General features: G+C 37.4%; 1 protein-coding gene and 1 pseudogene across 5 annotated transcripts in view; both read left to right on the top strand.

The window, feature by feature from the left end:
* The window catches only part of Afg2a (AAA ATPase AFG2A), a 253129-nt gene that overhangs the window by 71027 nt on the left and 168188 nt on the right, over window positions 1-13914 (top strand). The window lies entirely within an intron of this gene.
* LOC101964986 (transmembrane protein 35B pseudogene) lies at window positions 2918-3707 on the top strand (annotated as a pseudogene).

Here is a 13914-nt window from a genome sequence, read left to right as displayed (position 1 = left end):
CACCATGGTCTTTTATCACTGCCATCACTTGTTGGTAACTCTGGACTCAAATGATTTCAGCCCAGATTTTTTTTCACAGTGCTAAATTCTCAGGTTAAATTTTCAGATCTTTTTGATTTTCTTCTCTCTCTCTCTCTCTCTCTCTCTCTCTCTCTCTCTCTCTCTCTCTCTCTCTCTCTCTCTCTTTTGATTTTTGGTCTTTGTTTTTGAGAAACAAAGCGTTGCCACTAAGTGTCCTGTAGTCCACTGCTGTGGGAGTGGAGCAGTCGTTCTTTAATTGGTTCAGGCTGTTTGCTCTATTTTCATATTTCCAACAGAATATGAAGTTCTGTACACTGGATTTTTAAACCATATTATTTTTTCTACTAAAAATGCCAAGATCAGTTACATTATACTTAGCAAAGAAGAAATCATGAAGTAACTGTAATCTTTTACTTTCCAACATTGACATTAAGTCATTCCTCTTCTATAGAACCAGTCTGTAGAGAGTGATGACCATTTCTCATGTTCTCTGGCCTTTTCCTTTCAGTTAAGACTGCATGATTATAAAGCAGTGTATTTCCCTTGAATTATATTGCCTGCTTAAAGAAATGTCTTCACTGTGTAACTTTGTAGAGATTAGTTATGAGAACAAAAACAATACAGAGTTAGCATGCAAGTATAATCAAAACAGTGACACCAACAGTGTCCCTTCAGATCTTTGTCAGGCCATAACTTGCCTAATTAGTTGCTCTAAACTAAATAAAATCAGCATAAAAATTTCTTACCATATCCCACCTCCAATAAAATTAATTATCTAAAGGTTATTTTATCTAATTACCTAAAAGTTATTTTATTGGCTGTGACTGATCCTTGTTTTACTCATTTCCTTAATTCTATGCCATGGTCCTTTTAGGTAGATGTGTGTAATTCCACACTTGCATTAGGAATGGGGGCAGTCCTTGCTTCCCACTATAGTGCAGGACTGTAAAAATGATTTTGCAAGGTGAAACTATGCAGAATGATCTTAGTAATCAGTGGGAAAAATTGCAACTGTTGCATTAACTTTAAAACATTTGTCTGGATTTTGAGAACACTCAGTCTTGGCTAGAGCTGTTTTATGCAGTGTTTGAGTCTATATGATAGCTTCCTTGCTGGTCTCCTTGCTCGGAGCCTCTTCCTTTGTTGTGTAGTCTTCCATTCAGAGTCTTGTGTCCTAATACTCCATCTGTGAGGACATTACAATTTATATGTTTATTTTATATTAATGCATTTTAAAAGAGATTTCCAGGATTATTTTTATGTCATGAACCTTGCTTCAGTATTTTTTGTGTGCATGTTTCCTCATGTATATATACAAGAGTTTACCTAGTGTACATGTACCTAGAAGTAGTTACACGTACCCTAGAAATTATAGGCTCCCAGAGCCCGAAGTGTACTGTGTGATTCTTAACACTTCATCCCCCGTGGTCTGCATTGTGTGGGAAATGCCGAGGTTGATTTACGTTGCCCATCCCTGTACACAGTCTATCCTGTTTCTGAAAATAAGATTGTAAATTGAGTTGGTATTAAATTTTGCTACTATTTTCAAGATCCTTTAAAAAAAGCAAGAACATTGTGCCTCAGCATAGCTAAGATTTTATTGTTTGTTGTTGTTTGTATTGGAGATTGAAATAAGGACCACTTTACCACTGAATTATACCTCTATTCCCCTACCCCCTTTTATTTTGAGACAGGATCTCTCTAAACTCTGAGACTGGCCTTGAACTTGTGATCCTCCCACCTTAGCCCCCTGATTCGCTGGGATGGGATCGTAGATGTGTGCTGCCATGCCTGCCTGTCTTTATTCACGTTAAATCTACTTGAGGGCTGGATTATTTAAGAAGTTGAGATAATTAAATCATAGTGATGAAGTTGGATTCATGAAGTCTATAGTATATTTGGGGAGAAATAAGTTTAATGAATTTTATTATGTAAGCATAATTGCTTAGAGACAATTTAAATACCAATGTACAGATGGTTGATAAACTAATTATGAACACATTTCATTTTCAAAAACACTATTCTGACTAGTTTCCTTGCAACCATTTGGCAGCTTTGTTCATGTATTCCCTAGCCTAGTTATTATTGCTAGATTTCAGCCTGAGAGGTGGAAGTACCTTAAATGATAGGTAACATCATTTTAGATTTTTATAATAGCCCATTTCATACATCTGGCCCCACTTAACCTCAATTATCAATTTTTAGACAATGTCTAATCTATTATCTGAAACAGCTTCTAAAAATTATTAGTTGTCTTCCGGTTAATAAAAATGTCAGGCAGAAAGATAAAATTGCCTCTGTTATTACTTAGGGATTCCTGTGTTGATGCTATCTGATGCCTTATCTTAATTAAACATAATGAGTGACAGTGCCCTTGGGGCAGCAGGATTTTGTCAACTTGAACTTTGAGGTGCTCTTCTCATCCTTTACTGGTTTTTGTTGATTTTTCTTAAACCCTGATCCTCTGTGTTCTAACCTGTGCATTTGTTACCATTTTATCATATTTTAACCTTTTTGAAGTGTTCATTGTTTTGATTCAGGCCTTTGTAATAGAAATCCACGTGGTTTTAACAAGAGCAGTATCTTTCTCACAACTCTGGAGACTGGAAAGTCTGAGACCAGGAGGCTGGCACTTGGTTTTCAAGTGGCTGACTTGGAGTTTCTTAGGTGGTGGAGTCAGAGAAAGCTCCGGCTCTGCATGTCCTCTTACAAAGACACCTGCATTTAGGAGAGTCCACCCTGGTGACTTGATCACTCCTCCCCACAGCCCCTCTCTCCTGATAGCATTGTTAGGATTTCAGTAGGTGAACTGTGGGAACATTCAATCCATAGAAACAGTGTGCAGAAGCCATTTTAAAGATCATTTTGTGAGGGTCCAGAACTCTGACCCCTGTGCTTCCTGCTGGGTGGCTTCTTTGTACTCATGGGTTGGCCAAGCTCTCGCAGATCTCTGCTCTTGTGTCACAGCAGAGGAAAGCCCTGTTGCTGCAGTTTGCTAAGGTGTTCGCATTGAAGTTGTTCGGCTACCAGTCAGATCCTGTGAGCTACCCAACAGCTGTGGGCTGGCTGGAGCTGCTGGCTGGGTGGCTGTTGGTTGTGGGCCCACCAGTTCTACAAGATATCAGTAACTTGCTCTTGACCCTCCCCACGATGGTGGCTGTCTTCACTATGGCATCTCTGAAAGAGTCACTGAGGTCTCCATCCCAGCCATCATCTGCTTGGGGCTCCTGCTGTTGCTGGACATCTGCCAGTTCTTAGCCCAAGCCAAGAATGTGGTCATACACTCTAGGAAGAAGACTCCGAGTGCATTCAAGGAACCCTGGAAGTAGAGAGTCTCTTCATTCCATGCAGCTGTCACAGCAGGAACATGCTGGAATAGTCTTGTCACCTCGTTACCAATACATTCCAGGTCTTCCAGTGTTGAAGGAGACATCTTGTCTACCTAGCGCTGGTTACGCTCTGCAACTATACTGCTCTCTTTTGAGGAACAGATATTTCACACACTGACATTCTTTATGTCATGTGAAAATAGAAAATAAGCACAAAAGAAATTTAAATCACCAAAACTCTAATATTTCAAAATTATCACTTTTAATGCCTTGGTAACTGTATCTCTTATCTTTTTCTATGCCTTTATATAGATTTATATATTTTTTAAATGAAAATGAGACCATATATCCTACTTTATTACCTACTTTTTAAAGCTAATATTTCTGTAACACCATTCCATCTCTCTTACCTCATTAATCTTAATGACTGCATAGTATTCCATTGTAAGGATGAACTGAATTTAGTTTACCTTCCATGATGAACTTTCAAGTTGTTCCCAATTTTTTGTGATTGTAAACCTCACAATAAATCATCTTTGCATACTTAAAAAGAAGACCATTTTGCTTCACTGGGCATGTTTATAATTTTTAAAAGGCTTTCTTATTTCTGTCATTTTGGTCTGGCTTCTGTTTTTTTGTTTTTCTTTTCCTTCTCTTCTTTTGGGTTAATTTTGGTACTGTTGTTTTATTTTCCTTGTTATTTTAGTAACTAAGCCTCTTAGTTTTACTTTTTAAAAAATTTCCTGCTCAAGGACTTATACATAGGCATTTTCAAACAATACTCTTATCACTTTATAGTGTAAGATTCTCACATCTGTTAGAAATATTGGGATGCCATAAGAAATCAGGCATGTGTTCAAAAATTACTCGGCAAGGCAAACTTTATTTTTGCAGAAGGGTGTGCTACTGAACATAGTCTGGAAGGCAAGCCCACTTGGGACACACTCCACCTGTTTTTATCTCTAATACGACACCAACCCTGCTCTAAGAGGAGACGCCCGGGGTCATAGTCTACCTAATTGGACGACTTTAAAATTGGGGAGGGCAAAGGGAAAGACTATAGTTAAAATGGCTGCGATTGGATCTTACATCCCAATTTTGCATTTAAGGTTAAATACTATTCTCTGATAATGGACCACCAGACTTTCCACTTCTCACAAGTCCCCATTTTTTCTCCTTATATCTTTTGGTCTCATTTTCGTTTTTGTCCCTGTGCCCTTGGAATTGCCATCTGTCCTGCACCTGTTAACTTTCTGAGGTGGAAACCATCACAGTCATGAGTTCCCCCCTTTTAAGGAGTTTGGATAGCCACCCCGCAGATCAGGAGCGCTAGGTGAGGTCCTTTTCAGCTCTGCCGAAGCTTGTCTTCTTCCCAGGTCTCGATAAAATCAAGTCGCCAGGCTGGAAGCGATGAATTGCAAACTCAGAGAGGAGTCTGAGCAGCAGCTCATAATAATCACATCAGGAACCCGCCCACATGCATGCGCACACACAAATAGGTCTCCACTCGGCTCAGCACAAACCTGTCACTGTGAGAGATCTTTTTGTGGTTTTAATAAGGCACTTCCGTCCCAAAACCCTTTTTTTATAACTTCCTAGTTTTACTTACTTTTAGGAGGACTGACACAAATGTACATCTTAAGTTATATTAAAAGAACTATTGTCTTATCTTTTAAATATATAGTCACATATATAACATATTAACCAAAAATAGTTTTGGTTATACTCTCCTGCCAGGTATTTAAGAACAAGTTGGTCAAAATTGGCCCTTTTCCTCTCTGTTGTTAAAAGTCAGCTGAGATTTGTCAGGAAATTTTGAGAAGCTTCTTGGCTCATTTAGCTTTTCCTCTACCAATTGTGCCATCTGCCAGGATGGGTGACAGTCTTGCTGACTACATGTGGCTTCCTTTAGAAGCATCAGGGACATTTCCCTGTCCAGTGACCCTCCTGTTAGCAGAATGTGCACTGGTTGGCTTCCTGTTCCCTGGGGTCTTCTTGGTCTCCTCATTGGGAGGTCAGGTGACTCTAGACTAGAGTTGCAGGGCCCTTGGAGAGGTTCCATCCTTTGATGAAACCTGGCTGACCTTATGTTATAGTTAAAGCTTTGTCTGGGGTTTCATAAACTGACGTCCAGACCACTCACGTATAATCGAATCAAGCCTTTATTGAAGCACACAGGTGGCGGCTGATCAGAACATAAAGCTGTTCCCCTGATCAGCCCCGAACAATTTCAAGGGCGCTTCTTATAAGCCAGAAAACCATAAAAGGGATGTTCGGGGGTCCAGCCAATGCAAGCAAGCCAGGTTACAGAAGCAGGACAGTGCAGTCAAGCAGCGGGAAGCCTAACCAATCACAGTTAGCCCAGGCACCCCAGTTACAAAAACAGAGCCCCATTAGCTAGTTACAGAAACAATACCCCATTAGGTAGTTCCATGTTCTTAAATGTTTCTATAGCAAAAGGAAAAGAACATCCTGCCCCAGTCCTGACCTTTCTACTTGGCATAGTTATTTTACAGGATGAAGTCATAAAACAAAACGGAGTCATACTTAGAGCACAAGGCCAAAATATTGACTGCTTTTTCCTTAACCCTTTTACTCTTTTGCCTGGGTTTTATCTTCAGTGTCTATAATTCAATGTGTATAATTTAACTTCAGTGTCTATTAAGTGTGTTACTCCTTCCATTTAATTGGAGTATTACTACTGGAAGTTAGCTTGTTACTGAAAGCTTGATTCTTGCCCCCCATGCCAATCCAATATCAAGGATATGGTTTTGAGAAAAGAAGTTTCATTTTGCTTTGCTAGCAAAGGAGAAACACAGGGAACACCTGTTCCAGAGGCTGATTCTGTCAATGGGGAGAATCAAACATTCTACATGTTCTCTGTCTGAAGTTGTAATTCACTTGTTAATTTAGGGAGATGGTCATTTCTGAGATCTTCTGGTGCCATTCACAAGGCTGAATTACTTTCTTGCTGTGGTGCGTGTGTGCTCAAGGATAGATCATTCTGCCTAGGATGGGGAACAAAAAGTAATTTTATTTCCCTCAAGATTAGGGAGAAGGGAAAGAGGAAGAGAAAGAAATAAGTTGCAATGGCAAAGCAGTAAGGGCTATTTTCAAAGAAAAGTAGACCACTGTTCCAAGCATTATATCCTGTCTGTACTACAGGTGATGGCTTATTATCTCAAGTTAACTCACTTTATTCTGTTAGAGGAAGTGCTGCTGCAAACACTAACAGGTAACAGTTATAACATTTTACAAGGAAAATACAAAATGAAGTTCTCAGGTGAGGTGGGACTCTTGACTCATTTTAGTAAAGTGTTTTATTTCTGAAGTTGATATTTTTCTCTTAAATATCATTTTACAGAATTTTCATGTATTGGTTCCCAAGTCTGTATGACTATCAGTTAACATAATACAGTATTACATCTGAAACACAAATCAAACAAAAGCTAACAGAGCTTTTAAGTTTCTTTCTGTGGAAAAGGGAGCACAATGTTTCCATGTCATATTGTCAGCCTTTAAGTAAATCAGGCTCTCCTGATTACCTTTCAAACATATATTTAAATGACCATCCCAATGTATGAGTAACACAAAATTTTTATATATCACTTATTGATGACAAGTTGTTTTTATCCAATTATAAAACATTAGATGACATAAATAAATACCCAGCTAAATTTGTTATTTTTATATAAGTCAGAAAGAGACTAACTCTGCAGATTAGTTTGGCTTGGAGAACACCAGCTTGGTAAAGTGCTCTCCTAAGCTTTACATTTTAAAAGACTTGTATACTTGGAGAACATGAATACATCTAATATAGCAAAAAAAAAAAAAAAGACCATAATTGTTAGTATTAAAATTACACTGATGTCTTTATATTAACTAAGTTTAACTTTTAAAAGAAAAATTTAAATCCATAGTATAGGGTAACTATAATCACAGGTCTGCATATGTTAGCAACACTGACAAAAGTCAAAAGTATAACTTTAAATCTCATATTTATATAAGTTTAGAAAATAGTGTTGATGATGATCAGAAATAGACATATTTTGATGGGTAAGAGCAGATCAATGTTTTAAGGAGCCCCTCTTGTTTTTAAACCTAGAGAATTAGCATATTAAAGGTTATCCTTAGGAAAAAAAGCTTGCGAATAACTTCATGCTGATTATATCCAACTTAATCATATACATGAATTTTTTAAAATTTACCTTCTACAATCCTTTTGCAGCTTACTTAAACATTCTACAAATTGTTTACATCCTTGGTTTTGTCGCCTTTCATCTTTAACATAAGAATATACTTTGCCATTCCTTCTAAATCTTCATATTAAAATATATTTTTATATTTATAACTTTTTAATATCTCTATTCTAGTTTTAGACCCTTTCTTAAATTTATATTCTGAAACAATCCTAATTAAATTTCTGAATTTAAACAAATCCTTTTTAATAAGGTAGAGTTGTTTTTCTTTTTCATAGAACTTTAAAATAGCTGAAACTTTTGTACTGTTTGAATATGGAATTATACCTGTTAGATTTTTAAGTTTTAATAACCTTGCTTTCAGTGAAGACCCAGAAACAGGAGTCTGTTTTCTCATTTACCAAAAACTTAAACACATTTAATAGACCCAAGTGTATTGTCTTACAGCATTCAAGAAAACAAGAGTACTTGCATTCATATCTAGCAGTGGCTGATTTAGTATTTTAACTTTGCAAATTAATTAGATGTATTTTCTAACACATTTATGAAGATTAATTCTATTTATATTAAAACTTATTTACACATTTTTAAACTTAGATTATCCATGGAAACCAGGGTATCAGACAAGTGTAATTAACAGTTTAAGTCAGTTTTCCTGCCCAAGAAAAATCCTTAAAAGCAGTAGACATTGTACTTCAAATATTTTGTAAAACCAATGTTTTCTTGATTGGCCACCTAGAAAAACGTGTGGGTTAGTAATTTAAAAGACATCTTTTATCTATTGAACCAATTTAAATTGAACTCTTTCTGAAAGATTTAAGTCATGTGAACAAAAAAGCATTTGGATCCTTTTTATGAGCTCTTATTTATCTATATGCCAAATTTGGTAACATGTAAACAATATATAGACAAAAACACATATGTAGACACAACATACAGTACACTGGTGTGTACAATTACATATAAAAACCAACAGGATAAAAGATTTTTAGCTTTTCGTTGAATACTTGAGCTCTGAATAAAGACAGCAGGCAGAGCAGAATAGAGGGCTAAAAACTAGTTAGAGAAAAACTGATTGGAACAAATATTAATTTAGGTACACAGGATCCAATGTGAATTCATCACAAAACCATGAGCTCAAACAAGACAGAGCTCTGAAAACGGCACATGGATGTCATTGCTCTAGTAAACGAGAACATGGAACATCTGCGTCAGGCCAGAGGCACTGTGGATCATGCTGGAGTCAGTCCAGACAGTTAAAGAATGAGGGGTTTGTCCCTAATATAGCACTGCCCTGTGCTCTGATAGGAGTAGTTTGGGGTTAAAATTTACGTGATGAGCTAATTTTAACGTTGGAGCAGGCAGAGGGAAGGGCTATAGTTAAAATGGCTATGATTGGATCTTATATCCCAATTTTGCATTTAATGCTAAATATGGACTACCAGACTTTCTGTTTCTCACACATCAACATACGTTTCTTTCCTTTGCTATGTGCATCAATGTTTTACCTCTGCACATAACTTATGCTCTACAATGTGTTGTTATTACTTTCATTTTAGTCAATTATTTTTAAAAGAAATTAATAAAGAAGGTGGTTTCTCTTTATTTCCCCACATGTTGATTATTTCCAAGACACTTTATTTCTTTATATAGATTTGGATTTCCATTTGTCACAAGTGCGCATCGGGCTTTGGAACTTTCTCTGAAGCCCCTTGTAGTGGAAGTGCTCTGGCCCCAGGTCCCAGCTTGGGTTATCTGATGGTGTCTTTCCTTTCTTTACCTTCAGTTTTTCAGGATATACCATTTTAGCTAGACAGCTTTCTTTGTTCTTACAGCACTTTTGCATTTTCATTCCATTGTTATTGGCTTCCCTTGTCAGTAGAGTCTTTATTTGCATATAATGGATGTCCTTTGATTTATAATGTTCTCTTTATTACTGGATTTTAGCAGTCATTACATACTTGCTGTGGTTTACTTAGTGGGGTTCATTGAGGGGTTTTGGATCTGTGTTTGTTTTGTTTTTTGGTACCAGAGATTGAACTCAAGGGTGCTTAACCACTGAGCCACATTCCCAGCCCTTTTTAATGCTTTATTTAGAAACAGGGTCTCATTGAGTTGCTTAGGGCCTTGCTTAAATTGCAGAGGCTGGCTTTGAACTCATGATCTTCCTGCCTCAGCCTCCCAATCCACTGGGATTACAGGTGTGTGCCACTGTGTCCAGTTTTTAAAAACCCAAATATATATATATATATTTTTGTTGTTGTTGTTGTTGTTGTTGTTTTTGTTTTTATTTTTGTTTTTGTTTTTTTTTGTGTGTGTGTGTGTATAAACCAAATGTATATTTTTAACCTATCTCCTTTCACTGTTGTCTGGATGTCGAATTATGGTATCTTAGATATTGTGGTGCAGTTACAGATCCCGGAGGCCATGTGCTCTATTTTTTTGTGTGTGCGCTTTGGCTTGAGTGGTTGTTCTGCCTTAAGATTTGTTGGTATTTCTCTTCTTCAGTAATGTTTGTTGTGAGCTCATTTGGTGCATTTTTCATTTCATGTATTATGACTTTTAATTCTTAATGATTTTAATATTTTTATTTTTGAAAAAATTATAATATGTGGTTTTTAAGACATGTATGCTGTTTTGTCACTCTGTTATTTCTGGGTATGTTTGTATTTGAACCTTTTTTCCCATCTCCAGTATTTCTATGCCTGTGGGTCAAGATTTTTTCCTTTCATTTATTTGAACTTTATAAACTTGAATTTGTACCGTCTCCAACTTCATTTCATTACAATGAAATTCTTTCTGATTTCCTTTTTCTATTTACAGCTCACCTCTTTAGTAGTGAAAACTTGGCAGCTGTTATCTGTGAGTCCTTCTGGATAAGATCACATTTGCTGCCTGTCCCTGTTCTCTCTCTGTGGACGTGCAGGTGTCAGGGTGCTGTCACTGACTCCTTTCTTACTGCTCTTCACCCCACTGACTTTGCAGCCTGTGCTGGGCTCTTCTCCCCAGGATGGGATTCTTGGCCCATTAGGAGGCCATCTTTTCACAAGTGTGTTCTCATCCTGTTCTACTAGTCCTTGTGGCCCTTCCTTGACGTCCTTCTCACCCTACCCTGGCCACTGCCACTCTTCCTTGATGTTTTATCAGGTGAAGCTGCAGTGTGCTGCAATGTTCACGGACTCCCTAGCCATCTGGCTTGGAGTCTGTTGCAGTCTCTTTAGGCTGCTAGGGAGGAATACCATAGGCTGGGGATGACTTATGAGCAACAAGTTTATTTCTTACAATTCTGTAAAAGTATGTTTACCGAGATTCCTGCAGTTCAGGAAGTCCAAGGTAAAGGTGCTGGTTTATTCATTGATAAGGGTTCTTCCTAGTTCATAGATGGTCTTCTTTTTCACTGTATCTTTATGTGGTGGAAGAAAGGAGAGCCCTCTCTGGGGCCTCTCTTACAAAGGTACAGATCTCATTCATAAGGGCTGTGCCCTCATGACTGGATCATTTCCCAAAACCCACCCTTCCACATAATTTCTCATTAAATTCTAGCATGTGTTTTGAGAGAACACAAACATTTAGACCATAGCAGATTCTTACTCCCTTCTTTTGCCAACCCCAGTGCCCTTTCACACCCACCTCTGTCTCCTGTTTCTTTAGCTTCACCAAATAACTTCTGGATTACATAACTGATTATTTGGATGGAGTTTGTATAAAATATAATTGTGTATAAAAAGTTGTTGGCTGAGTATTTGTATGATGTTAAGCTTCTTCATAATTTCCTTTTATTCCTGAACTAATTAACTATGATGTTGTAATCTTCCTGATATAATTTTTTTTTGTTTGTTTATACAGGCAGTTAGGGTAGGGACCCATCACCTTAGTCAAACCAGAGTTGAGGGATGACGTGTTTCTCCTCTATTCTAGTTGGAAAAGTAAAGTGTGTTTACTGAGATTCCTCCTCCTGGATGCCCCTGAACTCTAGACTTTGGTGCTCCTCTACTCTGTGAGTGCCAGGTATTCTTTATTTTCTTTCAAAAGGTGTATTTTGAAACACCTGGGTGGGAAAGTGGTGCCATGTGTTGGGCTTCTCTTGCTCACTTCCTTTGGTGCCCTCTTGTCCTTTCGGTCCTAGTTACCTTGGGACCTTCCCAGAGCCTTGGTGCCTTTGTCCACAACCTTTTATAACAGTGCTGGGTCATAAGTTTGGTTTAAAACAAATTAGTCCATAGTACTTTATATTTCTAATTGGAAAAATTGGTAAAATTGCCATTCAAAAGATTTAACAGATTTGTTTTTTTGAGCTTGTTTGAAATCATAAAAGATTATAAGGAAAAATGGTGTATTTCCACAGGCAGAATGACAGCTTGTTAGAAAGTTGTGAACACAGGAGGATTCCATTGCATCTGAGCATAGGGATTTGCTATTAAGTATTTAGAATCTTAATGTGTTTGTGAAGGATGAATTGTCTTGGACAAATAAGAATTATGACTTCTCTACTTGTCAAAATTCTGATTAGTCTTTTGATTGGCAGTTTGAACTTTGGAATTTTTTCTGTGAAATCTTGGAACCTTAAATTCCTTTTCCGATTCCACTTCTCATATGATTCCAAAATTTCCCTCCTGCACGCTGTTGTACTTGCCTGTTTTTTTTTTTTTTAAAGCAACCCCTTATACTCAGATTTTTTTTCTCTTCTAGTGTATTAGCTTTCTCCTTGTCTAACTGGGTGCTAAGATACCCCAGGCTTTCTCTCAGACTCTGGAATTATTCTGCCTTTTGTTTGCTACCCCCTCCCACTCCTGCATCTTTGAACACAAGTATCAAAGTTACTGTTGATTAATGCCTGAGACAATAGTAGAAGCATATTGATTCAGCTATTCTAAATGTTGAACACAGTTATTACCTCATTGTTGTTCAGGGTTAATTCCTTTACTAGAAAGGAATCTGTTTCATTTATGGCCTTCTCTTTATTGTTATGATTTTTTTTTTTTTGCTTTAGCTCCTCAATTAAGCCATAAACTCATTGTAGGAACTTAATGAATGTTGGTTGAATGAATGAGTGACTGATTTAGTGCCTTTAAATGTCAGTCACTTCCGTTACTTTTACCAAAGGGATTGAGATACTGGGTGCTTGATTGTGATCTTCCCTAAATTTGGTTCTGTGTGAATCTTTAAATTACAACTTTGAAGTCCTCATTGTAAACCAGTGCTTCTTTGACATTTTACATAGCTTAGTTAATACACATGAAGTGCTTCAAACAGTTCATGGAACATAGTAAATTTATAGTAAATATTAGTACTTATGACAGTGATTATAATGTGTTTTAGTTTTAATTATTTTGAAATGAAGTATTTTTAAAGAGCTACATGTTTTTGAGATTAGCTACTCTGAAAATATTGAAGATCCCTTTTCCATGATTAAGTCATTGTCATGAACATCAAAAGTAATGCTCTTAAGTTGAATTTGAATTATTCTTTTCATTATTCTCTCACATCTTTGAATTCTGCTCTCTGCAATTGCTTTTTAGTGGCTTGGTCGGTATCTTCTCATTTCCATTTCACCATTTTGCCTTAATCCTGCCCCTCATTGTTTCACACCTTTACATTTTAAGCACTTCATTACTGGTTTTAGTTTCTGGCCTGTGTGTCTGTCCAGAGTTTCCTTCACATTGTGGCCAGAGTCACCTTTCAGCAGTAGACCTATAACCCCTTCACTCCTCTGGAACCCTTCTGATTGCTTACAGGGTAAAATCTGCACTCATGTTTGACATTGCCTACCTCAAACTTTAAGTAGCTTTACTGGCTCCCTGCCTCTTTGCTCCACCTGTACTAGAGCCTTACCTGCGTGAGTTTTATTCACTTGTGTCAGTCTGTGCATAATGTAAAAGTCAGTGAACTCTGAGTCAGTGGTATGTGTTGTATCACTAGGAGACCAGCTACCTTCATGGGACTCTCCTGTTGGAAGACTGATTATTAAAAATGGATAGAATTTTATTATTAAGGTCGATGCCTTTTAGCCATAGTACCCTCCTAAAATGCCTGGACACAAGAAGAAGCTAGAAATCCCATCAATCGGATGGAGTGCAGAGTTGTACATACTTGAAGGACCATTCAGACAGAGGCCGTGAATAAAGACTAGATACTGGAGACTTTTCACAGGGACAGGGTGATACTCTGAGGATTAACAATGTGGGTGGTCCTAAGAGTTGGTTCTATTGCAGAGACCTTCTTTGGCTGGGACACTGGTGTTAAGAAGGGCATGTTTGGTTCTACAGAACCCTATATATAGTTATATTGAGAACATCCAGAGACTATAAGGCAGTGTCATGGTTACATGATTCCTATTCCATCTCCTTACTTTTTCAAGGCTCAGC

This window comes from Ictidomys tridecemlineatus, chromosome 9, assembly GCF_052094955.1.
Source record: "Ictidomys tridecemlineatus isolate mIctTri1 chromosome 9, mIctTri1.hap1, whole genome shotgun sequence".
NCBI classification, from domain to species: domain Eukaryota; kingdom Metazoa; phylum Chordata; class Mammalia; order Rodentia; family Sciuridae; genus Ictidomys; species Ictidomys tridecemlineatus.
Note: the sequence above shows the minus strand (reverse complement) of the source record. Positions and strands in the feature narration are given on the sequence as shown.